Consider the following 26,099-nt stretch of genomic DNA (forward strand, 5'->3'; position numbering starts at 1 on the left):
TATATCGTTCTGATGGACTGTAAGCTGAATTTTTAAATTCCTCTTCGCTGCCATGCAACGCCTGGCCTTTGCCGTAAATTGCCTAAGCTCTCAAAACTCCAAACATCTGAGCTGTATCCTCAATGTTCCTGGCGCTTTTACGCACTGGTGAAGCCTCATGGGGGCAGGGGTTTATCTTTCACTGCAGCCAGACGTGACTGCTCCTGTCTGCTGCCGTCTGATGGATGATGCCAGCGTGCCTGCGTGCATTACACATTTCTTTAATTTCAAGGACCGGTGAAGGCAGACTGAAGAATGGTGCCCATGAGCAATATTGTTTAGGCCAGCTGGGCAATGCTAGTTAGCTGCTTTCTTCCACCATACCAGTTTGCTCCTGGAACTGCAGCTCAGCTCCAACCAGGCCAGTGCTGCCGAGTGGTAAAACGGCACACAAGCCGAGGACAGGCCATTTTGGAGGAAAGACGGGAACGAATCTCATTACTTTAGTTGATGCGTACCTAAAAAAAGCACCTGCCGAAACCCGGGATCGAACCAGGGACCTTTAGATCTTCAGTCTAACGCTCTCCCAACTGAGCTATTTCGGCCTCCTGAGTGCCCGGTGGCCAATGGCCTTCCACGGGAGGGGTACAAACTGTAGTACAGCACTTCTCCCAAAGTACTATCTGGAGCTGCCAAGAGCTGAGGAGCCACAAGCATGGAGCTGGGCAGTCACACGTGTCTTCCTGACCCTTGCTTGGGTAGTACACAAGATTGTAATATACACCCAATGACGGTCATGGTTTTTCCTTTGGAGAAGTTCTCCCGCTAAGGCTTAAGGAGTAGAATAGTTCTGTTTGGAAAAGTACACTATGCTGACAGGTTGTCAGGATGGCCGAGCGGTCTAAGGCGCTGCGTTCAGGTCGCAGTCTCCTCTGGAGGCGTGGGTTCGAATCCCACTTCTGACAGTGTTCTGAAGCGCGGGCTTTGTCTTTCTCTTTACTTAACTATCTCCTTTCTAGGAGGTTGCCGAGTAGAAGAGCGTAGAAAAACAGAATTTGATAGCGCAGGTTCTTTCAGGGAATCTCCAGAGCAAGGGTGTTCTTTTCTGAGCCTCACCAAACCCTTATTCAAAGAGCTTCTAAAATCCCACCACCTCCAAGAAACCCTACATCGTTCTGATGGACTGTAAGCTGAATTTTTAAATTCCTCTTCGCTGCCATGCAACGCCTGGCCTTTGCCGTAAATTGCCTAAGCTCTCAAAACTCTAAACATCTGAGCTGTATCCTCAATGTTCCTGGCGCTTTTACGCACTGGTGAAGCCTCATGGGGGCAGGGGTTTATCTTTCACTGCAGCCAGACGTGACTGCTCCTGTCTGCTGCCGTCTGATGGATGATGCCAGCGTGCCTGCGTGCATTACACATTTCTTCAATTTCAAGGACCGGTGAAGGCAGACTGAAGAATGGTGCCCATGAGCAATATTGTTTAGGCCAGCTGGGCAATGCTAGTTAGCTGCTTTCTTCCACCATACCAGTTTGCTCCTGGAACTGCAGCTCAGCTCCAACCAGGCCAGTGCTGCCGAGTGGTAAAACGGCACACAAGCCGAGGACAGGCCATTTTGGAGGAAAGACGGGAACGAATCTCATTACTTTAGTTGATGCGTACCTAAAAAAGCCCCTGCCGAAACCCGGGATCGAACCAGGGACCTTTAGATCTTCAGTCTAACGCTCTCCCAACTGAGCTATTTCGGCCTCCTGAGTGCCCGGTGGCCAATGGCTCTCCACGGGAGGGGTACAAACTGTAGTACAGCACTGATGGACTGCCGAGTGGTAAAACGGCACACAAGCCGAGGACAGGCCATTTTGGAGGAAAGACGGGAACGAATCTCATTACTTTAGTTGATGCGTAAGTAAAAAAGCACCTGCCGAAACCCGGGATCGACCCAGGGACCTTTAGATCTTCAGTCTAACGCTCTCCCAACTGAGCTATTTCGGCCTCCTGAGTGCCCGGTGGCCAATGGCCTTCCACGGGAGGGGTACAAACTGTAGTACAGCACTTCTCCCAAAGTACTATCTGGAGCTACCAAGAGCTGAGGAGCCACAAGCATGGAGCTGGGCAGTCACACGTGTCTTCCTGACCCTTGCTTGGGTAGTACACAAGATTGTAATATACACCCAATGACGGTCATGGTTTTTCCTTTGGAGAAGTTCTCCCGCTAAGGCTTAAGGAGTAGAATAGTTCTGTTTGGAAAAGTACACGACCTTGCAGACAGGTTGTCAGGATGGCCGAGCGGTCTAAGGCGCTGCGTTCAGGTCGCAGTCTCCTCTGGAGGCGTGGGTTCGAATCCCGCTTCTAACAGTGGACTGAAGCGCGGGCTTTGTCTTTCTCTTTACTTAACTATCTCCTTTCTAGGAGGTTGCCGAGTAGAAGAGCGTAGAAAAACAGAATTTGATAGCGCAGGTTCTTTCAGGGAATCTCCAGAGCAAGGGTGTTCTTTTCTGAGCCTCACCAAACCCTTATTCAAAGAGCTTCTAAAATCCCACCACCTCCAAGAAACCCTACATCGTTCTGATGGACTGTAAGCTGAATTTTTAAATTCCTCTTCGCTGCCATGCAACGCCTGGCCTTTGCCGTAAATTGCCTAAGCTCTCAAAACTCCAAACATCTGAGCTGTATCCTCAATGTTCCTATCGCTTTTACGCACTGGTGAAGCCTCATGGGGGCAGGGGTTTATCTTTCACTGCAGCCAGACGTGACTGCTCCGGTCTGCTGCCGTCTGATGGATGATGCCAGCGTGCCTGCGTGCATTACACATTTCTTCAATTTCAAGGACCGGTGAAGGCAGACTGAAGAATGGTGCCCATGAGCAATATTGTTTAGGCCAGCTGGGCAATGCTAGTCAGCTGCTTTCTTCCACCATACCAGTTTGCTCCTGGAACTGCAGCTCAGCTCCAACCAGGCCAGTGCTGCCGAGTGGTAAAACGGCACACAAGCCGAGGACAGGCCATTTTGAAGGAAAGATGGGAACGAATCTCATTACTTTAGTTGATGCGTACCTAAAAAAGCACCTGCCGAAACCGAACCAGGGACCTTTAGATCTTCAGTCTAACGCTCTCCCAACTGAGCTATTTCGGCCTCCTGAGTGCCCGGTGGCCAATGGCCTTCCACGGGAGGGGTACAAACTGTAGTACAGCACTTCTCCCAAAGTACTATCTGGAGCTACCAAGAGCTGAGGAGCCACAAGCATGGAGCTGGGCAGTCACACGTGTCTTCCTGACCCTTGCTTGGGTAGTACACAAGATTGTAATATACACCCAATGACGGTCATGGTTTTTCCTTTGGAGAAGTTCTCCCGCTAAGGCTTAAGGAGTAGAATAGTTCTGTTTGGAAAAGTACACTAGCTTGCAGACAGGTTGTCAGGATGGCCGAGCGGTCTAAGGCGCTGCGTTCAGGTCGCAGTCTCCTCTGGAGGCGTGGGTTCGATCCCACTTCTGACAGTGGACTGAAGCGCGGGCTTTGTCTTTCTCTTTACTTAACTATCTCCTTTCTAGGAGGTTGCCGAGTAGAAGAGCGTAGAAAAACAGAATTTGATAGCGCAGGTTCTTTCAGGGAATCTCCAGAGCAAGGGTGTTCTTTTCTGAGCCTCACCAAACCCTTATTCAAAGAGCTTCTAAAATCCCACCACCTCCAAGAAACCCTACATCGTTCTGATGGACTGTAAGCTGAATTTTTAAATTCCTCTTCGCTGCCATGCAACGCCTGGCCTTTGCCGTAAATTGCCTAAGCTCTCAAAACTCTAAACATCTGAGCTGTATCCTCAATGTTCCTGGCGCTTTTACGCACTGGTGAAGCCTCATGGGGGCAGGGGTTTATCTTTCACTGCAGCCAGACGTGACTGCTCCTGTCTGCTGCCGTCTGATGGATGATGCCAGCGTGCCTGCGTGCATTACACATTTCTTCAATTTCAAGGACCGGTGAAGGCAGACTGAAGAATGGTGCCCATGAGCAATATTGTTTAGGCCAGCTGGGCAATGCTAGTTAGCTGCTTTCTTCCACCATACCAGTTTGCTCCTGGAACTGCAGCTCAGCTCCAACCAGGCCAGTGCTGCCGAGTGGTAAAACGGCACACAAGCCGAGGACAGGCCATTTTGGAGGAAAGACGGGAACAAATCTCATTACTTTAGTTGATGCGTAAGTAAAAAAGCACCTGCCGAAACCCGGGATCGAACCAGGGACCTTTAGATCTTCAGTCTAACGCTCTCCCAACTGAGCTATTTTGGCCTCCTGAGTGCCCGGTGGCCAATGGCCTTCCACGGGAGGGGTACAAACTGTAGTACAGCACTTCTCCCAAAGTACTATCTGGAGCTACCAAGAGCTGAGGAGCCACAAGCATGGAGCTGGGCAGTCACACGTGTCTTCCTGACCCTTGCTTGGGTAGTACACAAGATTGTAATATACACCCAATGACGGTCATGGTTTTTCCTTTGGAGAAGTTCTCCCGCTAAGGCTTAAGGAGTAGAATAGTTCTGTTTGGAAAAGTACACTAGCTTGCAGACAGGTTATCAGGATGGCCGAGCGGTCTAAGGCGCTGCGTTCAGGTCGCAGTCTCCTCTGGAGGCGTGGGTTCGAATCCCGCTTCTGACAGTGGACTGAAGCGCGGGCTTTGTCTTTCTCTTTACTTAACTATCTCCTTTCTAGGAGGTTGCCGAGTAGAAGAGCGTAGAAAAACAGAATTTGATAGCGCAGGTTCTTTCAGGGAATCTCCAGAGCAAGGGTCTTCTTTTCTGAGCCTCACCAAACCCTTATTCAAAGAGCTTCTAAAATCCCACCACCTCCAAGAAACCCTACATCGTTCTGATGGACTGTAAGCTGAATTTTTAAATTCCTCTTCGCTGCCATGCAACGCCTGGCCTTTGCCGTAAATTGCCTAAGCTCTCAAAACTCCAAACATCTGAGCTGTATCCTCAATGTTCCTGGCGCTTTTACGCACTGGTGAAGCCTCATGGGGGCAGGGGTTTATCTTTCACTGCAGCCAGACGTGACTGCTCCTGTCTGCTGCCGTCTGATGGATGATGCCAGCGTGCCTGCGTGCATTACACATTTCTTCAATTTCAAGGACCGGTGAAGGCAGACTGAAGAATGGTGCCCATGAGCAATATTGTTTAGGCCAGCTGGGCAATGCTAGTTAGCTGCTTTCTTCCACCATACCAGTTTGCTCCTGGAACTGCAGCTCAGCTCCAACCAGGCCAGTGCTGCCGAGTGGTAAAACGGCACACAAGCCGAGGACAGGCCATTTTGGAGGAAAGACGGGAACGAATCTCATTACTTTAGTTGATGCGTAAGTAAAAAAGCACCTGCCGAAACCCGGGATCGAACCAGGGACCTTTAGATCTTCAGTCTAACGCTCTCCCAACTGAGCTATTTCGGCCTCCTGAGTGCCCGGTGGCCAATGGCCTTCCACGGGAGGGGTACAAACTGTAGTACAGCACTTCTCCCAAAGTACTATCTGGAGCTACCAAGAGCTGAGGAGCCACAAGCATGGAGCTGGGCAGTCACACGTGTCTTCCTGACCCTTGCTTGGGTAGTACACAAGATTGTAATATACACCCAATGACGGTCATGGTTTTTCCTTTGGAGAAGTTCTCCCGCTAAGGCTTAAGGAGTAGAATAGTTCTGTTTGGAAAAGTACACTACCTTGCAGACAGGTTGTCAGGATGGCCGAGCGGTCTAAGGCGCTGCGTTCAGGTCGCAGTCTCCTCTGGAGGCGTGGGTTCGAATCCCGCTTCTGACAGTGGACTGAAGCGCGGGCTTTGTCTTTCTCTTTACTTAACTATCTCCTTTCTAGGAGGTTGCCGAGTAGAAGAGCGTAGAAAAACAGAATTTGATAGCGCAGGTTCTTTCAGGGAATCTCCAGAGCAAGGGTCTTCTTTTCTGAGCCTCACCAAACCCTTATTCAAAGAGCTTCTAAAATCCCACCACCTCCAAGAAACCCTACATCGTTCTGATGGACTGTAAGCTGAATTTTTAAATTCCTCTTCGCTGCCATGCAACGCCTGGCCTTTGCCGTAAATTGCCTAAGCTCTCAAAACTCCAAACATCTGAGCTGTATCCTCAATGTTCCTGGCGCTTTTACGCACTGGTGAAGCCTCATGGGGGCAGGGGTTTATCTTTCACTGCAGCCAGACGTGACTGCTCCTGTCTGCTGCCGTCTGATGGATGATGCCAGCGTGCCTGCGTGCATTACACATTTCTTCAATTTCAAGGACCGGTGAAGGCAGACTGAAGAATGGTGCCCATGAGCAATATTGTTTAGGCCAGCTGGGCAATGCTAGTTAGCTGCTTTCTTCCACCATACCAGTTTGCTCCTGGAACTGCAGCTCAGCTCCAACCAGGCCAGTGCTGCCGAGTGGTAAAACGGCACACAAGCCGAGGACAGGCCATTTTGGAGGAAAGACGGGAACGAATCTCATTACTTTAGTTGATGCGTACCTAAAAAAGCACCTGCCGAAACCCGGGATCGAACCAGGGACCTTTAGATCTTCAGTCTAACGCTCTCCCAACTGAGCTATTTCGGCCTCCTGAGTGCCCGGTGGCCAATGGCCTTCCACGGGAGGGGTACAAACTGTAGTACAGCACTTCTCCCAAAGTACTATCTGGAGCTACCAAGAGCTGAGGAGCCACAAGCATGGAGCTGGGCAGTCACACGTGTCTTCCTGACCCTTGCTTGGGTAGTACACAAGATTGTAATATACACCCAATGACGGTCATGGTTTTTCCTTTGGAGAAGTTCTCCCGCTAAGGCTTAAGGAGTAGAATAGTTCTGTTTGGAAAAGTACACTACCTTGCCTATAGGTTGTCAGGATGGCCGAGCTGTCTAAGGCGCTGCGTTCAGGTCGCAGTCTCCTCTGGAGGCGTGGGTTCGAATCCCACGTCTGACAGTGGACTGAAGCGCGGGCTTTGTCTTTCTCTTTACTTAACTATCTCCTTTCTAGGAGGTTGCCGAGTAGAAGAGCGTAGAAAAACAGAATTTGATAGCGCAGGTTCTTTCAGGGAATCTCCAGAGCAAGGGTGTTCTTTTCTGAGCCTCACCAAACCCTTATTCAAAGAGCTTCTAAAATCCCACCACCTCCAAGAAACCCTATATCGTTCTGATGGACTGTAAGCTGAATTTTTAAATTCCTCTTCGCTGCCATGCAACGCCTGGCCTTTGCCGTAAATTGCCTAAGCTCTCAAAACTCCAAACATCTGAGCTGTATCCTCAATGTTCCTGGCGCTTTTACGCACTGGTGAAGCCTCATGGGGGCAGGGGTTTATCTTTCACTGCAGCCAGACGTGACTGCTCCTGTCTGCTGCCGTCTGATGGATGATGCCAGCGTGCCTGCGTGCATTACACATTTCTTTAATTTCAAGGACCGGTGAAGGCAGACTGAAGAATGGTGCCCATGAGCAATATTGTTTAGGCCAGCTGGGCAATGCTAGTTAGCTGCTTTCTTCCACCATACCAGTTTGCTCCTGGAACTGCAGCTCAGCTCCAACCAGGCCAGTGCTGCCGAGTGGTAAAACGGCACACAAGCCGAGGACAGGCCATTTTGGAGGAAAGACGGGAACGAATCTCATTACTTTAGTTGATGCGTACCTAAAAAAAGCACCTGCCGAAACCCGGGATCGAACCAGGGACCTTTAGATCTTCAGTCTAACGCTCTCCCAACTGAGCTATTTCGGCCTCCTGAGTGCCCGGTGGCCAATGGCCTTCCACGGGAGGGGTACAAACTGTAGTACAGCACTTCTCCCAAAGTACTATCTGGAGCTGCCAAGAGCTGAGGAGCCACAAGCATGGAGCTGGGCAGTCACACGTGTCTTCCTGACCCTTGCTTGGGTAGTACACAAGATTGTAATATACACCCAATGACGGTCATGGTTTTTCCTTTGGAGAAGTTCTCCCGCTAAGGCTTAAGGAGTAGAATAGTTCTGTTTGGAAAAGTACACTTTGCTGACAGGTTGTCAGGATGGCCGAGCGGTCTAAGGCGCTGCGTTCAGGTCGCAGTCTCCTCTGGAGGCGTGGGTTCGAATCCCACTTCTGACAGTGTTCTGAAGCGCGGGCTTTGTCTTTCTCTTTACTTAACTATCTCCTTTCTAGGAGGTTGCCGAGTAGAAGAGCGTAGAAAAACAGAATTTGATAGCGCAGGTTCTTTCAGGGAATCTCCAGAGCAAGGGTGTTCTTTTCTGAGCCTCACCAAACCCTTATTCAAAGAGCTTCTAAAATCCCACCACCTCCAAGAAACCCTACATCGTTCTGATGGACTGTAAGCTGAATTTTTAAATTCCTCTTCGCTGCCATGCAACGCCTGGCCTTTGCCGTAAATTGCCTAAGCTCTCAAAACTCCAAACATCTGAGCTGTATCCTCAATGTTCCTGGCGCTTTTACGCACTGGTGAAGCCTCATGGGGGCAGGGGTTTATCTTTCACTGCAGCCAGACGTGACTGCTCCTGTCTGCTGCCGTCTGATGGATGATGCCAGCGTGCCTGCGTGCATTACACATTTCTTCAATTTCAAGGACCGGTGAAGGCAGACTGAAGAATGGTGCCCATGAGCAATATTGTTTAGGCCAGCTGGGCAATGCTAGTTAGCTGCTTTCTTCCACCATACCAGTTTGCTCCTGGAACTGCAGCTCAGCTCCAACCAGGCCAGTGCTGCCGAGTGGTAAAACGGCACACAAGCCGAGGACAGGCCATTTTGGAGGAAAGACGGGAACGAATCTCATTACTTTAGTTGATGCGTACCTAAAAAAGCCCCTGCCGAAACCCGGGATCGAACCAGGGACCTTTAGATCTTCAGTCTAACGCTCTCCCAACTGAGCTATTTCGGCCTCCTGAGTGCCCGGTGGCCAATGGCCTTCCACGGGAGGGGTACAAACTGTAGTACAGCACTGATGGACTGCCGAGTGGTAAAACGGCACACAAGCCGAGGACAGGCCATTTTGGAGGAAAGACGGGAACGAATCTCATTACTTTAGTTGATGCGTAAGTAAAAAAGCACCTGCCGAAACCCGGGATCGAACCAGGGACCTTTAGATCTTCAGTCTAACGCTCTCCCAACTGAGCTATTTCGGCCTCCTGAGTGCCCGGTGGCCAATGGCCTTCCACGGGAGGGGTACAAACTGTAGTACAGCACTTCTCCCAAAGTACTATCTGGAGCTACCAAGAGCTGAGGAGCCACAAGCATGGAGCTGGGCAGTCACACGTGTCTTCCTGACCCTTGCTTGGGTAGTACACAAGATTGTAATATACACCCAATGACGGTCATGGTTTTTCCTTTGGAGAAGTTCTCCCGCTAAGGCTTAAGGAGTAGAATAGTTCTGTTTGGAAAAGTACACGACCTTGCAGACAGGTTGTCAGGATGGCCGAGCGGTCTAAGGCGCTGCGTTCAGGTCGCAGTCTCCTCTGGAGGCGTGGGTTCGAATCCCGCTTCTAACAGTGGACTGAAGCGCGGGCTTTGTCTTTCTCTTTACTTAACTATCTCCTTTCTAGGAGGTTGCCGAGTAGAAGAGCGTAGAAAAACAGAATTTGATAGCGCAGGTTCTTTCAGGGAATCTCCAGAGCAAGGGTCTTCTTTTCTGAGCCTCACCAAACCCTTATTCAAAGAGCTTCTAAAATCCCACCACCTCCAAGAAACCCTACATCGTTCTGATGGACTGTAAGCTGAATGTTTAAATTCCTCTTCGCTGCCATGCAACGCCTGGCCTTTGCCGTAAATTGCCTAAGCTCTCAAAACTCCAAACATCTGAGCTGTATCCTCAATGTTCCTGGCGCTTTTACGCACTGGTGAAGCCTCATGGGGGCAGGGGTTTATCTTTCACTGCAGCCAGACGTGACTGCTCCTGTCTGCTGCCGTCTGATGGATGATGCCAGCGTGCCTGCGTGCATTACACATTTCTTCAATTTCAAGGACCGGTGAAGGCAGACTGAAGAATGGTGCCCATGAGCAATATTGTTTAGGCCAGCTGGGCAATGCTAGTTAGCTGCTTTCTTCCACCATACCAGTTTGCTCCTGGAACTGCAGCTCAGCTCCAACCAGGCCAGTGCTGCCGAGTGGTAAAACGGCACACAAGCCGAGGACAGGCCATTTTGGAGGAAAGACGGGAACGAATCTCATTACTTTAGTTGATGCGTAAGTAAAAAAGCACCTGCCGAAACCCGGGATCGAACCAGGGACCTTTAGATCTTCAGTCTAACGCTCTCCCAACTGAGCTATTTCGGCCTCCTGAGTGCCCGGTGGCCAATGGCCTTCCACGGGAGGGGTACAAACTGTAGTACAGCACTTCTCCCAAAGTACTATCTGGAGCTACCAAGAGCTGAGGAGCCACAAGCATGGAGCTGGGCAGTCACACGTGTCTTCCTGACCCTTGCTTGGGTAGTACACAAGATTGTAATATACACCCAATGACGGTCATGGTTTTTCCTTTGGAGAAGTTCTCCCGCTAAGGCTTAAGGAGTAGAATAGTTCTGTTTGGAAAAGTACACTAGCTTGCAGACAGGTTATCAGGATGGCCGAGCGGTCTAAGGCGCTGCGTTCAGGTCGCAGTCTCCTCTGGAGGCGTGGGTTCGAATCCCGCTTCTGACAGTGGACTGAAGCGCGGGCTTTGTCTTTCTCTTTACTTAACTATCTCCTTTCTAGGAGGTTGCCGAGTAGAAGAGCGTAGAAAAACAGAATTTGATAGCGCAGGTTCTTTCAGGGAATCTCCAGAGCAAGGGTCTTCTTTTCTGAGCCTCACCAAACCCTTATTCAAAGAGCTTCTAAAATCCCACCACCTCCAAGAAACCCTACATCGTTCTGATGGACTGTAAGCTGAATTTTTAAATTCCTCTTCGCTGCCATGCAACGCCTGGCCTTTGCCGTAAATTGCCTAAGCTCTCAAAACTCCAAACATCTGAGCTGTATCCTCAATGTTCCTGGCGCTTTTACGCACTGGTGAAGCCTCATGGGGGCAGGGGTTTATCTTTCACTGCAGCCAGACGTGACTGCTCCTGTCTGCTGCCGTCTGATGGATGATGCCAGCGTGCCTGCGTGCATTACACATTTCTTCAATTTCAAGGACCGGTGAAGGCAGACTGAAGAATGGTGCCCATGAGCAATATTGTTTAGGCCAGCTGGGCAATGCTAGTTAGCTGCTTTCTTCCACCATATCAGTTTGCTCCTGGAACTGCAGCTCAGCTCCAACCAGGCCAGTGCTGCCGAGTGGTAAAACGGCACACAAGCCGAGGACAGGCCATTTTGGAGGAAAGACGGGAACGAATCTCATTACTTTAGTTGATGCGTAAGTAAAAAAGCACCTGCCGAAACCCGGGATCGAACCAGGGACCTTTAGATCTTCAGTCTAACGCTCTCCCAACTGAGCTATTTCGGCCTCCTGAGTGCCAGGTGGCCAATGGCCTTCCACGGGAGGGGTACAAACTGTAGTACAGCACTTCTCCCAAAGTACTATCTGGAGCTACCAAGAGCTGAGGAGCCACAAGCATGGAGCTGGGCAGTCACACGTGTCTTCCTGACCCTTGCTTGGGTAGTACACAAGATTGTAATATACACCCAATGACGGTCATGGTTTTTCCTTTGGAGAAGTTCTCCCGCTAAGGCTTAAGGAGTAGAATAGTTCTGTTTGGAAAAGTACACTACCTTGCCTATAGGTTGTCAGGATGGCCGAGCGGTCTAAGGCGCTGCGTTCAGGTCGCAGTCTCCTCTGGAGGCGTGGGTTCGAATCCCGCTTCTGACAGTGGACTGAAGCGCGGGCTTTGTCTTTCTCTTTACTTAACTATCTCCTTTCTAGGAGGTTGCCGAGTAGAAGAGCGTAGAAAAACAGAATTTGATAGCGCAGGTTCTTTCAGGGAATCTCCAGAGCAAGGGTGTTCTTTTCTGAGCCTCACCAAACCCTTATTCAAAGAGCTTCTAAAATCCCACCACCCCAAGAAACCCTACATCGTTCTGATGGACTGTAAGCTGAATTTTTAAATTCCTCTTCGCTGCCATGCAACGCCTGGCCTTTGCCGTAAATTGCCTAAGCTCTCAAAACTCCAAACATCTGAGCTGTATCCTCAATGTTCCTGGCGCTTTTACGCACTGGTGAAGCCTCATGGGGGCAGGGGTTTATCTTTCACTGCAGCCAGACGTGACTGCTCCTGTCTGCTGCCGTCTGATGGATGATGCCAGCGTGCCTGCGTGCATTACACATTTCTTTAATTTCAAGGACCGGTGAAGGCAGACTGAAGAATGGTGCCCATGAGCAATATTGTTTAGGCCAGCTGGGCAATGCTAGTTAGCTGCTTTCTTCCACCATACCAGTTTGCTCCTGGAACTGCAGCTCAGCTCCAACCAGGCCAGTGCTGCCGAGTGGTAAAACGGCACACAAGCCGAGGACAGGCCATTTTGGAGGAAAGACGGGAACGAATCTCATTACTTTAGTTGATGCGTACCTAAAAAAAGCACCTGCCGAAACCCGGGATCGAACCAGGGACCTTTAGATCTTCAGTCTAACGCTCTCCCAACTGAGCTATTTCGGCCTCCTGAGTGCCCGGTGGCCAATGGCCTTCCACGGGAGGGGTACAAACTGTAGTACAGCACTTCTCCCAAAGTACTATCTGGAGCTGCCAAGAGCTGAGGAGCCACAAGCATGGAGCTGGGCAGTCACACGTGTCTTCCTGACCCTTGCTTGGGTAGTACACAAGATTGTAATATACACCCAATGACGGTCATGGTTTTTCCTTTGGAGAAGTTCTCCCGCTAAGGCTTAAGGAGTAGAATAGTTCTGTTTGGAAAAGTACACTATCTTGCCGACAGGTTGTCAGGATGGCCGAGCGGTCTAAGGCGCTGCGTTCAGGTCGCAGTCTCCTCTGGAGGCGTGGGTTCGAATCCCACTTCTGACAGTGTTCTGAAGCGCGGGCTTTGTCTTTCTCTTTACTTAACTATCTCCTTTCTAGGAGGTTGCCGAGTAGAAGAGCGTAGAAAAACATAATTTGATAGCGCAGGTTCTTTCAGGGAATCTCCAGAGCAAGGGTGTTCTTTTCTGAGCCTCACCAAACCCTTATTCAAAGAGCTTCTAAAATCCCACCACCTCCAAGAAACCCTACATCGTTCTGATGGACTGTAAGCTGAATTTTTAAATTCCTCTTCGCTGCCATGCAACGCCTGGCCTTTGCCGTAAATTGCCTAAGCTCTCAAAACTCCAAACATCTGAGCTGTATCCTCAATGTTCCTATCGCTTTTACGCACTGGTGAAGCCTCATGGGGGCAGGGGTTTATCTTTCACTGCAGCCAGACGTGACTGCTCCGGTCTGCTGCCGTCTGATGGATGATGCCAGCGTGCCTGCGTGCATTACACATTTCTTCAATTTCAAGGACCGGTGAAGGCAGACTGAAGAATGGTGCCCATGAGCAATATTGTTTAGGCCAGCTGGGCAATGCTAGTCAGCTGCTTTCTTCCACCATACCAGTTTGCTCCTGGAACTGCAGCTCAGCTCCAACCAGGCCAGTGCTGCCGAGTGGTAAAACGGCACACAAGCCGAGGACAGGCCATTTTGAAGGAAAGATGGGAACGAATCTCATTACTTTAGTTGATGCGTACCTAAAAAAGCACCTGCCGAAACCGAACCAGGGACCTTTAGATCTTCAGTCTAACGCTCTCCCAACTGAGCTATTTCGGCCTCCTGAGTGCCCGGTGGCCAATGGCCTTCCACGGGAGGGGTACAAACTGTAGTACAGCACTTCTCCCAAAGTACTATCTGGAGCTACCAAGAGCTGAGGAGCCACAAGCATGGAGCTGGGCAGTCACACGTGTCTTCCTGACCCTTGCTTGGGTAGTACACAAGATTGTAATATACACCCAATGACGGTCATGGTTTTTCCTTTGGAGAAGTTCTCCCGCTAAGGCTTAAGGAGTAGAATAGTTCTGTTTGGAAAAGTACACTAGCTTGCAGACAGGTTGTCAGGATGGCCGAGCGGTCTAAGGCGCTGCGTTCAGGTCGCAGTCTCCTCTGGAGGCGTGGGTTCGATCCCACTTCTGACAGTGGACTGAAGCGCGGGCTTTGTCTTTCTCTTTACTTAACTATCTCCTTTCTAGGAGGTTGCCGAGTAGAAGAGCGTAGAAAAACAGAATTTGATAGCGCAGGTTCTTTCAGGGAATCTCCAGAGCAAGGGTGTTCTTTTCTGAGCCTCACCAAACCCTTATTCAAAGAGCTTCTAAAATCCCACCACCTCCAAGAAACCCTACATCGTTCTGATGGACTGTAAGCTGAATTTTTAAATTCCTCTTCGCTGCCATGCAACGCCTGGCCTTTGCCGTAAATTGCCTAAGCTCTCAAAACTCCAAACATCTGAGCTGTATCCTCAATGTTCCTATCGCTTTTACGCACTGGTGAAGCCTCATGGGGGCAGGGGTTTATCTTTCACTGCAGCCAGACGTGACTGCTCCGGTCTGCTGCCGTCTGATGGATGATGCCAGCGTGCCTGCGTGCATTACACATTTCTTCAATTTCAAGGACCGGTGAAGGCAGACTGAAGAATGGTGCCCATGAGCAATATTGTTTAGGCCAGCTGGGCAATGCTAGTCAGCTGCTTTCTTCCACCATACCAGTTTGCTCCTGGAACTGCAGCTCAGCTCCAACCAGGCCAGTGCTGCCGAGTGGTAAAACGGCACACAAGCCGAGGACAGGCCATTTTGAAGGAAAGATGGGAACGAATCTCATTACTTTAGTTGATGCGTACCTAAAAAAGCACCTGCCGAAACCGAACCAGGGACCTTTAGATCTTCAGTCTAACGCTCTCCCAACTGAGCTATTTCGGCCTCCTGAGTGCCCGGTGGCCAATGGCCTTCCACGGGAGGGGTACAAACTGTAGTACAGCACTTCTCCCAAAGTACTATCTGGAGCTACCAAGAGCTGAGGAGCCACAAGCATGGAGCTGGGCAGTCACACGTGTCTTCCTGACCCTTGCTTGGGTAGTACACAAGATTGTAATATACACCCAATGACGGTCATGGTTTTTCCTTTGGAGAAGTTCTCCCGCTAAGGCTTAAGGAGTAGAATAGTTCTGTTTGGAAAAGTACACTAGCTTGCAGACAGGTTGTCAGGATGGCCGAGCGGTCTAAGGCGCTGCGTTCAGGTCGCAGTCTCCTCTGGAGGCGTGGGTTCGATCCCACTTCTGACAGTGGACTGAAGCGCGGGCTTTGTCTTTCTCTTTACTTAACTATCTCCTTTCTAGGAGGTTGCCGAGTAGAAGAGCGTAGAAAAACAGAATTTGATAGCGCAGGTTCTTTCAGGGAATCTCCAGAGCAAGGGTGTTCTTTTCTGAGCCTCACCAAACCCTTATTCAAAGAGCTTCTAAAATCCCACCACCTCCAAGAAACCCTACATCGTTCTGATGGACTGTAAGCTGAATTTTTAAATTCCTCTTCGCTGCCATGCAACGCCTGGCCTTTGCCGTAAATTGCCTAAGCTCTCAAAACTCTAAACATCTGAGCTGTATCCTCAATGTTCCTGGCGCTTTTACGCACTGGTGAAGCCTCATGGGGGCAGGGGTTTATCTTTCACTGCAGCCAGACGTGACTGCTCCTGTCTGCTGCCGTCTGATGGATGATGCCAGCGTGCCTGCGTGCATTACACATTTCTTCAATTTCAAGGACCGGTGAAGGCAGACTGAAGAATGGTGCCCATGAGCAATATTGTTTAGGCCAGCTGGGCAATGCTAGTTAGCTGCTTTCTTCCACCATACCAGTTTGCTCCTGGAACTGCAGCTCAGCTCCAACCAGGCCAGTGCTGCCGAGTGGTAAAACGGCACACAAGCCGAGGACAGGCCATTTTGGAGGAAAGACGGGAACAAATCTCATTACTTTAGTTGATGCGTAAGTAAAAAAGCACCTGGCGAAACCCGGGATCGAACCAGGGACCTTTAGATCTTCAGTCTAACGCTCTCCCAACTGAGCTATTTCGGCCTCCTGAGTGCCCGGTGGCCAATGGCCTTCCACGGGAGGGGTACAAACTGTAGTACAGCACTTCTCCCAAAGTACTATCTGGAGCTACCAAGAGCTGAGGAGCCACAAGCATGGAGCTGGGCAGTCACACGTGTCTTCCTGACCCTTGCTTGGGTAGTACACAAGATTGTAATATACACCCAATGACGGTCATGGTTTTTCCTTTGGAGAAGTTCTCCCGCTAAGGCTTAAGGAGTAGAATAGTTCTGTTTGGAAAAGTACACTAGCTTGCAGACAGGTTATCAGGATGGCCGAGCGGTCTAAGGCGCTGCGTTCAGGTCGCAGTCTCCTCTGGAGGCGTGGGTTCGAATCCCGCTTCTGACAGTGGACTGAAGCGCGGGCTTTGTCTTTCTCTTTACTTAACTATCTCCTTTCTAGGAGGTTGCCGAGTAGAAGAGCGTAGAAAAACAGAATTTGATAGCGCAGGTTCTTTCAGGGAATCTCCAGAGCAAGGGTCTTCTTTTCTGAGCCTCACCAAACCCTTATTCAAAGAGCTTCTAAAATCCCACCACCTCCAAGAAACCCTACATCGTTCTGATGGACTGTAAGCTGAATTTTTAAATTCCTCTTCGCTGCCATGCAACGCCTGGCCTTTGCCGTAAATTGCCTAAGCTCTCAAAACTCCAAACATCTGAGCTGTATCCTCAATGTTCCTGGCGCTTTTACGCACTGGTGAAGCCTCATGGGGGCAGGGGTTTATCTTTCACTGCAGCCAGACGTGACTGCTCCTGTCTGCTGCCGTCTGATGGATGATGCCAGCGTGCCTGCGTGCATTACACATTTCTTCAATTTCAAGGACCGGTGAAGGCAGACTGAAGAATGGTGCCCATGAGCAATATTGTTTAGGCCAGCTGGGCAATGCTAGTTAGCTGCTTTCTTCCACCATACCAGTTTGCTCCTGGAACTGCAGCTCAGCTCCAACCAGGCCAGTGCTGCCGAGTGGTAAAACGGCACACAAGCCGAGGACAGGCCATTTTGGAGGAAAGACGGGAACGAATCTCATTACTTTAGTTGATGCGTAAGTAAAAAAGCACCTGCCGAAACCCGGGATCGAACCAGGGACCTTTAGATCTTCAGTCTAACGCTCTCCCAACTGAGCTATTTCGGCCTCCTGAGTGCCCGGTGGCCAATGGCCTTCCACGGGAGGGGTACAAACTGTAGTACAGCACTTCTCCCAAAGTACTATCTGGAGCTACCAAGAGCTGAGGAGCCACAAGCATGGAGCTGGGCAGTCACACGTGTCTTCCTGACCCTTGCTTGGGTAGTACACAAGATTGTAATATACACCCAATGACGGTCATGGTTTTTCCTTTGGAGAAGTTCTCCCGCTAAGGCTTAAGGAGTAGAATAGTTCTGTTTGGAAAAGTACACTACCTTGCAGACAGGTTGTCAGGATGGCCGAGCGGTCTAAGGCGCTGCGTTCAGGTCGCAGTCTCCTCTGGAGGCGTGGGTTCGAATCCCGCTTCTGACAGTGGACTGAAGCGCGGGCTTTGTCTTTCTCTTTACTTAACTATCTCCTTTCTAGGAGGTTGCCGAGTAGAAGAGCGTAGAAAAACAGAATTTGATAGCGCAGGTTCTTTCAGGGAATCTCCAGAGCAAGGGTCTTCTTTTCTGAGCCTCACCAAACCCTTATTCAAAGAGCTTCTAAAATCCCACCACCTCCAAGAAACCCTACATCGTTCTGATGGACTGTAAGCTGAATTTTTAAATTCCTCTTCGCTGCCATGCAACGCCTGGCCTTTGCCGTAAATTGCCTAAGCTCTCAAAACTCCAAACATCTGAGCTGTATCCTCAATGTTCCTGGCGCTTTTACGCACTGGTGAAGCCTCATGGGGGCAGGGGTTTATCTTTCACTGCAGCCAGACGTGACTGCTCCTGTCTGCTGCCGTCTGATGGATGATGCCAGCGTGCCTGCGTGCATTACACATTTCTTCAATTTCAAGGACCGGTGAAGGCAGACTGAAGAATGGTGCCCATGAGCAATATTGTTTAGGCCAGCTGGGCAATGCTAGTTAGCTGCTTTCTTCCACCATACCAGTTTGCTCCTGGAACTGCAGCTCAGCTCCAACCAGGCCAGTGCTGCCGAGTGGTAAAACGGCACACAAGCCGAGGACAGGCCATTTTGGAGGAAAGACGGGAACGAATCTCATTACTTTAGTTGATGCGTAAGTAAAAAAGCACCTGCCGAAACCCGGGATCGAACCAGGGACCTTTAGATCTTCAGTCTAACGCTCTCCCAACTGAGCTATTTCGGCCTCCTGAGTGCCCGGTGGCCAATGGCCTTCCACGGGAGGGGTACAAACTGTAGTACAGCACTTCTCCCAAAGTACTATCTGGAGCTACCAAGAGCTGAGGAGCCACAAGCATGGAGCTGGGCAGTCACACGTGTCTTCCTGACCCTTGCTTGGGTAGTACACAAGATTGTAATATACACCCAATGACGGTCATGGTTTTTCCTTTGGAGAAGTTCTCCCGCTAAGGCTTAAGGAGTAGAATAGTTCTGTTTGGAAAAGTACACTACCTTGCAGACAGGTTGTCAGGATGGCCGAGCGGTCTAAGGCGCTGCGTTCAGGTCGCAGTCTCCTCTGGAGGCGTGGGTTCGAATCCCGCTTCTGACAGTGGACTGAAGCGCGGGCTTTGTCTTTCTCTTTACTTAACTATCTCCTTTCTAGGAGGTTGCCGAGTAGAAGAGCGTAGAAAAACAGAATTTGATAGCGCAGGTTCTTTCAGGGAATCTCCAGAGCAAGGGTCTTCTTTTCTGAGCCTCACCAAACCCTTATTCAAAGAGCTTCTAAAATCCCACCACCTCCAAGAAACCCTACATCGTTCTGATGGACTGTAAGCTGAATTTTTAAATTCCTCTTCGCTGCCATGCAACGCCTGGCCTTTGCCGTAAATTGCCTAAGCTCTCAAAACTCCAAACATCTGAGCTGTATCCTCAATGTTCCTGGCGCTTTTACGCACTGGTGAAGCCTCATGGGGGCAGGGGTTTATCTTTCACTGCAGCCAGACGTGACTGCTCCTGTCTGCTGCCGTCTGATGGATGATGCCAGCGTGCCTGCGTGCATTACACATTTCTTCAATTTCAAGGACCGGTGAAGGCAGACTGAAGAATGGTGCCCATGAGCAATATTGTTTAGGCCAGCTGGGCAATGCTAGTTAGCTGCTTTCTTCCACCATACCAGTTTGCTCCTGGAACTGCAGCTCAGCTCCAACCAGGCCAGTGCTGCCGAGTGGTAAAACGGCACACAAGCCGAGGACAGGCCATTTTGGAGGAAAGACGGGAACGAATCTCATTACTTTAGTTGATGCGTACCTAAAAAAGCACCTGCCGAAACCCGGGATCGAACCAGGGACCTTTAGATCTTCAGTCTAACGCTCTCCCAACTGAGCTATTTCGGCCTCCTGAGTGCCCGGTGGCCAATGGCCTTCCACGGGAGGGGTACAAACTGTAGTACAGCACTTCTCCCAAAGTACTATCTGGAGCTACCAAGAGCTGAGGAGCCACAAGCATGGAGCTGGGCAGTCACACGTGTCTTCCTGACCCTTGCTTGGGTAGTACACAAGATTGTAATATACACCCAATGACGGTCATGGTTTTTCCTTTGGAGAAGTTCTCCCGCTAAGGCTTAAGGAGTAGAATAGTTCTGTTTGGAAAAGTACACTACCTTGCAGACAGGTTGTCAGGATGGCCGAGCGGTCTAAGGCGCTGCGTTCAGGTCGCAGTCTCCTCTGGAGGCGTGGGTTCGAATCCCGCTTCTGACAGTGGACTGAAGCGCGGGCTTTGTCTTTCTCTTTACTTAACTATCTCCTTTCTAGGAGGTTGCCGAGTAGAAGAGCGTAGAAAAACAGAATTTGATAGCGCAGGTTCTTTCAGGGAATCTCCAGAGCAAGGGTCTTCTTTTCTGAGCCTCACCAAACCCTTATTCAAAGAGCTTCTAAAATCCCACCACCTCCAAGAAACCCTACATCGTTCTGATGGACTGTAAGCTGAATTTTTAAATTCCTCTTCGCTGCCATGCAACGCCTGGCCTTTGCCGTAAATTGCCTAAGCTCTCAAAACTCCAAACATCTGAGCTGTATCCTCAATGTTCCTGGCGCTTTTACGCACTGGTGAAGCCTCATGGGGGCAGGGGTTTATCTTTCACTGCAGCCAGACGTGACTGCTCCTGTCTGCTGCCGTCTGATGGATGATGCCAGCGTGCCTGCGTGCATTACACATTTCTTCAATTTCAAGGACCGGTGAAGGCAGACTGAAGAATGGTGCCCATGAGCAATATTGTTTAGGCCAGCTGGGCAATGCTAGTTAGCTGCTTTCTTCCACCATACCAGTTTGCTCCTGGAACTGCAGCTCAGCTCCAACCAGGCCAGTGCTGCCGAGTGGTAAAACGGCACACAAGCCGAGGACAGGCCATTTTGGAGGAAAGACGGGAACGAATCTCATTACTTTAGTTGATGCGTACCTAAAAAAGCACCTGCCGAAACCCGGGATCGAACCAGGGACCTTTAGATCTTCAGTCTAACGCTCTCCCAACTGAGCTATTTCGGCCTCCTGAGTGCCCGGTGGCCAATGGCCTTCCACGGGAGGGGTACAAACTGTAGTACAGCACTTCTCCCAAAGTACTATCTGGAGCTACCAAGAGCTGAGGAGCCACAAGCATGGAGCTGGGCAGTCACACGTGTCTTCCTGACCCTTGCTTGGGTAGTACACAAGATTGTAATATACACCCAATGACGGTCATGGTTTTTCCTTTGGAGAAGTTCTCCCGCTAAGGCTTAAGGAGTAGAATAGTTCTGTTTGGAAAAGTACACTAGCTTGCAGACAGGTTATCAGGATGGCCGAGCGGTCTAAGGCGCTGCGTTCAGGTCGCAGTCTCCTCTGGAGGCGTGGGTTCGAATCCCGCTTCTGACAGTGGACTGAAGCGCGGGCTTTGTCTTTCTCTTTACTTAACTATCTCCTTTCTAGGAGGTTGCCGAGTAGAAGAGCGTAGAAAAACAGAATTTGATAGCGCAGGTTCTTTCAGGGAATCTCCAGAGCAAGGGTCTTCTTTTCTGAGCCTCACCAAACCCTTATTCAAAGAGCTTCTAAAATCCCACCACCTCCAAGAAACCCTACATCGTTCTGATGGACTGTAAGCTGAATTTTTAAATTCCTCTTCGCTGCCATGCAACGCCTGGCCTTTGCCGTAAATTGCCTAAGCTCTCAAAACTCCAAACATCTGAGCTGTATCCTCAATGTTCCTGGCGCTTTTACGCACTGGTGAAGCCTCATGGGGGCAGGGGTTTATCTTTCACTGCAGCCAGACGTGACTGCTCCTGTCTGCTGCCGTCTGATGGATGATGCCAGCGTGCCTGCGTGCATTACACATTTCTTCAATTTCAAGGACCGGTGAAGGCAGACTGAAGAATGGTGCCCATGAGCAATATTGTTTAGGCCAGCTGGGCAATGCTAGTTAGCTGCTTTCTTCCACCATACCAGTTTGCTCCTGGAACTGCAGCTCAGCTCCAACCAGGCCAGTGCTGCCGAGTGGTAAAACGGCACACAAGCCGAGGACAGGCCATTTTGGAGGAAAGACGGGAACGAATCTCATTACTTTAGTTGATGCGTACCTAAAAAAGCACCTGCCGAAACCCGGGATCGAACCAGGGACCTTTAGATCTTCAGTCTAACGCTCTCCCAACTGAGCTATTTCGGCCTCCTGAGTGCCCGGTGGCCAATGGCCTTCCACGGGAGGGGTACAAACTGTAGTACAGCACTTCTCCCAAAGTACTATCTGGAGCTACCAAGAGCTGAGGAGCCACAAGCATGGAGCTGGGCAGTCACACGTGTCTTCCTGACCCTTGCTTGGGTAGTACACAAGATTGTAATATACACCCAATGACGGTCATGGTTTTTCCTTTGGAGAAGTTCTCCCGCTAAGGCTTAAGGAGTAGAATAGTTCTGTTTGGAAAAGTACACTACCTTGCAGACAGGTTGTCAGGATGGCCGAGCGGTCTAAGGCGCTGCGTTCAGGTCGCAGTCTCCTCTGGAGGCGTGGGTTCGAATCCCAGCTTCTGACAGTGGACTGAAGCGCGGGCTTTGTCTTTCTCTTTACTTAACTATCTCCTTTCTAGGAGGTTGCCGAGTAGAAGAGCGTAGAAAAACAGAATTTGATAGCGCAGGTTCTTTCAGGGAATCTCCAGAGCAAGGGTCTTCTTTTCTGAGCCTCACCAAACCCTTATTCAAAGAGCTTCTAAAATCCCACCACCTCCAAGAAACCCTACATCGTTCTGATGGACTGTAAGCTGAATTTTTAAATTCCTCTTCGCTGCCATGCAACGCCTGGCCTTTGCCGTAAATTGCCTAAGCTCTCAAAACTCCAAACATCTGAGCTGTATCCTCAATGTTCCTGGCGCTTTTACGCACTGGTGAAGCCTCATGGGGGCAGGGGTTTATCTTTCACTGCAGCCAGACGTGACTGCTCCTGTCTGCTGCCGTCTGATGGATGATGCCAGCGTGCCTGCGTGCATTACACATTTCTTCAATTTCAAGGACCGGTGAAGGCAGACTGAAGAATGGTGCCCATGAGCAATATTGTTTAGGCCAGCTGGGCAATGCTAGTTAGCTGCTTTCTTCCACCATACCAGTTTGCTCCTGGAACTGCAGCTCAGCTCCAACCAGGCCAGTGCTGCCGAGTGGTAAAACGGCACACAAGCCGAGGACAGGCCATTTTGGAGGAAAGACGGGAACGAATCTCATTACTTTAGTTGATGCGTACCTAAAAAAGCACCTGCCGAAACCCGGGATCGAACCAGGGACCTTTAGATCTTCAGTCTAACGCTCTCCCAACTGAGCTATTTCGGCCTCCTGAGTGCCCGGTGGCCAATGGCCTTCCACGGGAGGGGTACAAACTGTAGTACAGCACTTCTCCCAAAGTACTATCTGGAGCTACCAAGAGCTGAGGAGCCACAAGCATGGAGCTGGGCAGTCACACGTGTCTTCCTGACCCTTGCTTGGGTAGTACACAAGATTGTAATATACACCCAATGACGGTCATGGTTTTTCCTTTGGAGAAGTTCTCCCGCTAAGGCTTAAGGAGTAGAATAGTTCTGTTTGGAAAAGTACACTACCTTGCCGATAGGTTGTCAGGATGGCCGAGCGGTCTAAGGCGCTGCGTTCAGGTCGCAGTCTCCTCTGGAGGCGTGGGTTGGAATCCCACTTCTGACAGTGGACTGAAGCGCGGGCTTTGTCTTTCTCTTTACTTAACTATCTCCTTTCTAGGAGGTTGCCGAGTAGAAGAGCGTAGAAAAACAGAATTTGATAGCGCAGGTTCTTTCAGGGAATCTCCAGAGCAAGGGTGTTCTTTTCTGAGCCTCACCAAACCCTTATTCAAAGAGCTTCTAAAATCCCACCACCTCCAAGAAACCCTACATCGTTCTGATGGACTGTAAGCTGAATTTTTAAATTCCTCTTCGCTGCCATGCAACGCCTGGCCTTTGCCGTAAATTGCCTAAGCTCTCAAAACTCCAAACATCTGAGCTGTATCCTCAATGTTCCTGGCGCTTTTACGCACTGGTGAAGCCTCATGGGGGCAGGGGTTTATCTTTCACTGCAGCCAGACGTGACTGCTCCTGTCTGCTGCCGTCTGATGGATGATGCCAGCGTGCCTGCGTGCATTACACATTTCTTCAATTTCAAGGACCGGTGAAGGCAGACTGAAGAATGGTGCCCATGAGCAATATTGTTTAGGCCAGCTGGGCAATGCTAGTTAGCTGCTTTCTTCCACCATACCAGTTTGCTCCTGGAACTGCAGCTCAGCTCCAACCAGGCCAGTGCTGCCGAGTGGTAAAACGGCACACAAGCCGAGGACAGGCCATTTTGGAGGAAAGACGGGAACGAATCTCATTACTTTAGTTGATGCGTACCTAAAAAAGCACCTGCCGAAACCCGGGATCGAACCAGGGACCTTTAGATCTTCAGTCTAACGCTCTCCCAACTGAGCTATTTCGGCCTCCTGAGTGCCCGGTGGCCAATGGCCTTCCACGGGAGGGGTACAAACTGTAGTACAGCACTTCTCCCAAAGTACTATCTGGAGCTACCAAGAGCTGAGGAGCCACAAGCATGGAGCTGGGCAGTCACACGTGTCTTCCTGACCCTTGCTTGGGTAGTACACAAGATTGTAATATACACCCAATGACGGTCATGGTTTTTCCTTTGGAGAAGTTCTCCCGCTAAGGCTTAAGGAGTAGAATAGTTCTGTTTGGAAAAGTACACTACCTTGCCGATAGGTTGTCAGGATGGCCGAGCTGTCTAAGGCGCTGCGTTCAGGTCGCAGTCTCCTCTGGAGGCGTGGGTTCGAATCCCACTTCTGACAGTGGACTGAAGCGCGGGCTTTGTCTTTCTCTTTACTTAACTATCTCCTTTCTAGGAGGTTGCCGAGTAGAAGAGCGTAGAAAAACAGAATTTGATAGCGCAGGTTCTTTCAGGGAATCTCCAGAGCAAGGGTGTTCTTTTCTGAGCCTCACCAAACCCTTATTCAAAGAGCTTCTAAAATCCCACCACCTCCAAGAAACCCTACTATCGTTCTGATGGACTGTAAGCTGAATTTTTAAATTCCTCTTCGCTGCCATGCAACGCCTGGCCTTTGCCGTAAATTGCCTAAGCTCTCAAAACTCCAAACATCTGAGCTGTATCCTCAATGTTCCTGGCGCTTTTACGCACTGGTGAAGCCTCATGGGGGCAGGGGTTTATCTTTCACTGCAGCCAGACGTGACTGCTCCTGTCTGCTGCCGTCTGATGGATGATGCCAGCGTGCCTGCGTGCATTACACATTTCTTTCAATTTCAAGGACCGGTGAAGGCAGACTGAAGAATGGTGCCCATGAGCAATATTGTTTAGGCCAGCTGGGCAATGCTAGTTAGCTGCTTTCTTCCACCATACCAGTTTGCTCCTGGAACTGCAGCTCAGCTCCAACCAGGCCAGTGCTGCCGAGTGGTAAAACGGCACACAAGCCGAGGACAGGCCATTTTGGAGGAAAGACGGGAACGAATCTCATTACTTTAGTTGATGCGTACCTAAAAAAGCACCTGCCGAAACCCGGGATCGAACCAGGGACCTTTAGATCTTCAGTCTAACGCTCTCCCAACTGAGCTATTTCGGCCTCCTGAGTGCCCGGTGGCCAATGGCCTTCCACGGGAGGGGTACAAACTGTAGTACAGCACTTCTCCCAAAGTACTATCTGGAGCTACCAAGAGCTGAGGAGCCACAAGCATGGAGCTGGGCAGTCACACGTGTCTTCCTGACCCTTGCTTGGGTAGTACACAAGATTGTAATATACACCCAATGACGGTCATGGTTTTTCCTTTGGAGAAGTTCTCCCGCTAAGGCTTAAGGAGTAGAATAGTTCTGTTTGGAAAAGTACACTACTTGCTGACAGGTTGTCAGGATGGCCGAGCGGTCTAAGGCGCTGCGTTCAGGTCGCAGTCTCCTCTGGAGGCGTGGGTTCGAATCCCACTTCTGACAGTGGTACTGAAGCGCGGGCTTTGTCTTTCTCTTTACTTAACTATCTCCTTTCTAGGAGGTTGCCGAGTAGAAGAGCGTAGAAAAACAGAATTTGATAGCGCAGGTTCTTTCAGGGAATCTCCAGAGCAAGGGTGTTCTTTTCTGAGCCTCACCAAACCCTTATTCAAAGAGCTTCTAAAATCCCACCACCTCCAAGAAACCCTACATCGTTCTGATGGACTGTAAGCTGAATTTTTAAATTCCTCTTCGCTGCCATGCAACGCCTGGCCTTTGCCGTAAATTGCCTAAGCTCTCAAAACTCCAAACATCTGAGCTGTATCCTCAATGTTCCTGGCGCTTTTACGCACTGGTGAAGCCTCATGGGGGCAGGGGTTTATCTTTCACTGCAGCCAGACGTGACTGCTCCTGTCTGCTGCCGTCTGATGGATGATGCCAGCGTGCCTGCGTGCATTACACATTTCTTCAATTTCAAGGACCGGTGAAGGCAGACTGAAGAATGGTGCCCATGAGCAATATTGTTTAGGCCAGCTGGGCAATGCTAGTTAGCTGCTTTCTTCCACCATACCAGTTTGCTCCTGGAACTGCAGCTCAGCTCCAACCAGGC

General features: G+C 50.2%; 22 non-coding genes across 22 annotated transcripts; 4 read left to right on the forward strand and 18 right to left on the reverse strand.

The window, feature by feature from the left end:
• Positions 1-511: 511 nt before the first annotated feature.
• TRNAF-GAA (transfer RNA phenylalanine (anticodon GAA)) lies at positions 512-584 on the reverse strand. The gene has a single exon. It is a non-coding gene; the product is annotated as a tRNA-Phe (tRNA).
• A 277-nt stretch (positions 585-861) lies between these two features.
• Positions 862-944, forward strand: TRNAL-CAG (transfer RNA leucine (anticodon CAG)). Its single transcript has one exon. It is a non-coding gene; the product is annotated as a tRNA-Leu (tRNA).
• Positions 945-1,655: 711 nt separating this feature from the next.
• On the reverse strand, positions 1,656-1,728 carry TRNAF-GAA (transfer RNA phenylalanine (anticodon GAA)). The gene has a single exon. It is a non-coding gene; the product is annotated as a tRNA-Phe (tRNA).
• Positions 1,729-5,332: 3,604 nt separating this feature from the next.
• On the reverse strand, positions 5,333-5,405 carry TRNAF-GAA (transfer RNA phenylalanine (anticodon GAA)). The gene has a single exon. It is a non-coding gene; the product is annotated as a tRNA-Phe (tRNA).
• A 1,074-nt stretch (positions 5,406-6,479) lies between these two features.
• TRNAF-GAA (transfer RNA phenylalanine (anticodon GAA)) lies at positions 6,480-6,552 on the reverse strand. The gene has a single exon. It is a non-coding gene; the product is annotated as a tRNA-Phe (tRNA).
• A 1,075-nt stretch (positions 6,553-7,627) lies between these two features.
• On the reverse strand, positions 7,628-7,700 carry TRNAF-GAA (transfer RNA phenylalanine (anticodon GAA)). The gene has a single exon. It is a non-coding gene; the product is annotated as a tRNA-Phe (tRNA).
• A 277-nt stretch (positions 7,701-7,977) lies between these two features.
• On the forward strand, positions 7,978-8,060 carry TRNAL-CAG (transfer RNA leucine (anticodon CAG)). Its single transcript has one exon. It is a non-coding gene; the product is annotated as a tRNA-Leu (tRNA).
• A 711-nt stretch (positions 8,061-8,771) lies between these two features.
• TRNAF-GAA (transfer RNA phenylalanine (anticodon GAA)) lies at positions 8,772-8,844 on the reverse strand. The gene has a single exon. It is a non-coding gene; the product is annotated as a tRNA-Phe (tRNA).
• Positions 8,845-9,015: 171 nt separating this feature from the next.
• TRNAF-GAA (transfer RNA phenylalanine (anticodon GAA)) lies at positions 9,016-9,088 on the reverse strand. Its single transcript has one exon. It is a non-coding gene; the product is annotated as a tRNA-Phe (tRNA).
• A 1,074-nt stretch (positions 9,089-10,162) lies between these two features.
• Positions 10,163-10,235, reverse strand: TRNAF-GAA (transfer RNA phenylalanine (anticodon GAA)). The gene has a single exon. It is a non-coding gene; the product is annotated as a tRNA-Phe (tRNA).
• A 1,074-nt stretch (positions 10,236-11,309) lies between these two features.
• Positions 11,310-11,382, reverse strand: TRNAF-GAA (transfer RNA phenylalanine (anticodon GAA)). The gene has a single exon. It is a non-coding gene; the product is annotated as a tRNA-Phe (tRNA).
• A 1,074-nt stretch (positions 11,383-12,456) lies between these two features.
• Positions 12,457-12,529, reverse strand: TRNAF-GAA (transfer RNA phenylalanine (anticodon GAA)). Its single transcript has one exon. It is a non-coding gene; the product is annotated as a tRNA-Phe (tRNA).
• A 280-nt stretch (positions 12,530-12,809) lies between these two features.
• TRNAL-CAG (transfer RNA leucine (anticodon CAG)) lies at positions 12,810-12,892 on the forward strand. The gene has a single exon. It is a non-coding gene; the product is annotated as a tRNA-Leu (tRNA).
• A 4,136-nt stretch (positions 12,893-17,028) lies between these two features.
• Positions 17,029-17,101, reverse strand: TRNAF-GAA (transfer RNA phenylalanine (anticodon GAA)). The gene has a single exon. It is a non-coding gene; the product is annotated as a tRNA-Phe (tRNA).
• Positions 17,102-18,175: 1,074 nt separating this feature from the next.
• Positions 18,176-18,248, reverse strand: TRNAF-GAA (transfer RNA phenylalanine (anticodon GAA)). The gene has a single exon. It is a non-coding gene; the product is annotated as a tRNA-Phe (tRNA).
• A 1,074-nt stretch (positions 18,249-19,322) lies between these two features.
• TRNAF-GAA (transfer RNA phenylalanine (anticodon GAA)) lies at positions 19,323-19,395 on the reverse strand. Its single transcript has one exon. It is a non-coding gene; the product is annotated as a tRNA-Phe (tRNA).
• Positions 19,396-20,469: 1,074 nt separating this feature from the next.
• TRNAF-GAA (transfer RNA phenylalanine (anticodon GAA)) lies at positions 20,470-20,542 on the reverse strand. The gene has a single exon. It is a non-coding gene; the product is annotated as a tRNA-Phe (tRNA).
• A 1,074-nt stretch (positions 20,543-21,616) lies between these two features.
• TRNAF-GAA (transfer RNA phenylalanine (anticodon GAA)) lies at positions 21,617-21,689 on the reverse strand. Its single transcript has one exon. It is a non-coding gene; the product is annotated as a tRNA-Phe (tRNA).
• Positions 21,690-22,764: 1,075 nt separating this feature from the next.
• Positions 22,765-22,837, reverse strand: TRNAF-GAA (transfer RNA phenylalanine (anticodon GAA)). Its single transcript has one exon. It is a non-coding gene; the product is annotated as a tRNA-Phe (tRNA).
• A 1,074-nt stretch (positions 22,838-23,911) lies between these two features.
• TRNAF-GAA (transfer RNA phenylalanine (anticodon GAA)) lies at positions 23,912-23,984 on the reverse strand. Its single transcript has one exon. It is a non-coding gene; the product is annotated as a tRNA-Phe (tRNA).
• Positions 23,985-25,060: 1,076 nt separating this feature from the next.
• On the reverse strand, positions 25,061-25,133 carry TRNAF-GAA (transfer RNA phenylalanine (anticodon GAA)). Its single transcript has one exon. It is a non-coding gene; the product is annotated as a tRNA-Phe (tRNA).
• A 279-nt stretch (positions 25,134-25,412) lies between these two features.
• TRNAL-CAG (transfer RNA leucine (anticodon CAG)) lies at positions 25,413-25,495 on the forward strand. The gene has a single exon. It is a non-coding gene; the product is annotated as a tRNA-Leu (tRNA).
• Positions 25,496-26,099: the final 604 nt, after the last annotated feature.

The sequence above is a fragment of the Dendropsophus ebraccatus genome, chromosome 4, assembly GCF_027789765.1.
Source record: "Dendropsophus ebraccatus isolate aDenEbr1 chromosome 4, aDenEbr1.pat, whole genome shotgun sequence".
NCBI lineage: Eukaryota > Metazoa > Chordata > Amphibia > Anura > Hylidae > Dendropsophus > Dendropsophus ebraccatus.